This window comes from Gymnoscopelus braueri (genome assembly GCF_963280865.1).
Source record: "Gymnoscopelus braueri genome assembly, chromosome: 15".
Lineage (NCBI taxonomy): Eukaryota > Metazoa > Chordata > Actinopteri > Myctophiformes > Myctophidae > Gymnoscopelus > Gymnoscopelus braueri.
This window is the reverse complement of record NC_137620.1, coordinates 7,877,922-7,879,305: the sequence shown is the minus strand read 5'-3', so window position 1 is coordinate 7,879,305 and position 1,384 is coordinate 7,877,922.

The following is a 1,384-nucleotide window of genomic DNA, read 5'->3' as shown; positions in this document are numbered from 1 at the left end:
GTAGATATTTAGAGTAGTGCTGCATGCAGTGACCTGCTTTAGGATTGTCCTCCGGCAGTGGCTGTTGTTGCCAAATCATCATTATTATGGACTAAATATAAAATAAACCTTTCAAAGGAGACGCATGAAGTTATCCACTTAACCCTTGAGACCTGCATGGGACGCATCTGTGTCATTTTTAGATTTGAGCTAAAAATCATTATTTTACACTTTGGCTATTCAAAAATAGCAGATCTACAAGCTCATAGATCGAGCTTGTAGATCTGCTATTCTTGAAAAATCATGAAAATGTGTGCAAATCTTTGAATATATATTATTTTAACATTTGAAACTCAAATCTTTGCTTCTGGGGGGTCTCAAAATATAATAAAATATTTTGAGATGGGGGTCCACGGCCAAATACATATACATTTTGGGGTCCTTGACACTAAAAAGTTTGAAAACCACTGACATAGCAACATACGTTTTTTTTCAAATTTGATTTAGAAGACATTTTGTAGAATCGGAACCTCAGGCCTTAATGGGTTAATAAATGGAATGGAATTTTATAAACACATCCAAATCAAACAGTGATTTACTGTGCACCTGCAGTGTCGGGGTGGGAGGGGGGGGGGGGGGGGAACTGGCCCCCATCAGTGACGACAATTAAATTAAGTTGTGGGCCTAATGCAGGGGTTCTCAAAGTAGGGGTTCCAGGGGGTCACCACCCAGCCAAATGAGTTATATGTGAACTAATATATTATGTCCATAGCATATCATGTACAGTATTTATCTGCTGCTGTGCTCATGCACCTTATGTCTTACCTCAGGTATGGCTACTTACGGCAGCCCAAGTGTCTGACCTCTTACCGCACTGGATAAATATACTATGTGTAAGATACATAGTTTTTTGGTTGATCTCTCTCTCTCTCTCTTCCCCTTGCCCCCCTTCCCCTTCTTCCCTTTCTCTTTCATGGATATAACAAAAACTATGGAGTTTGTTGCACAAAAACGAATTTCACCCCCTGTAAACCAGTGATGTTAGCCTGGTAAACCCTCCCTCCGGAAATCTCAATTCCATTTCATTTCAGGAGTGAGTCTGGCCTGATCCGCCTGTCTGCAATATTGGCTGTGCTGGAGTTGGGCGGGAGTAATACCGTTGACTGACAACCCCTTCAGCCAATGATAATTTTTCCCCTTCAGCCAATCAGCAGTTCACCAGTCTTAATGTGACGCGACGGGACTTTTGAGACAGCCATACCCAAAATGGGTTGCCTTATTCGGATAGAATGGTGTCACTGCCCGCCCCTACCGGTTCTCTAAATTTTTATTTTTAAATAGGCTTTGTCATGATTAATTGACCACATATATGAAGTTAAACAACTAAATTCTATCCAAACGATAT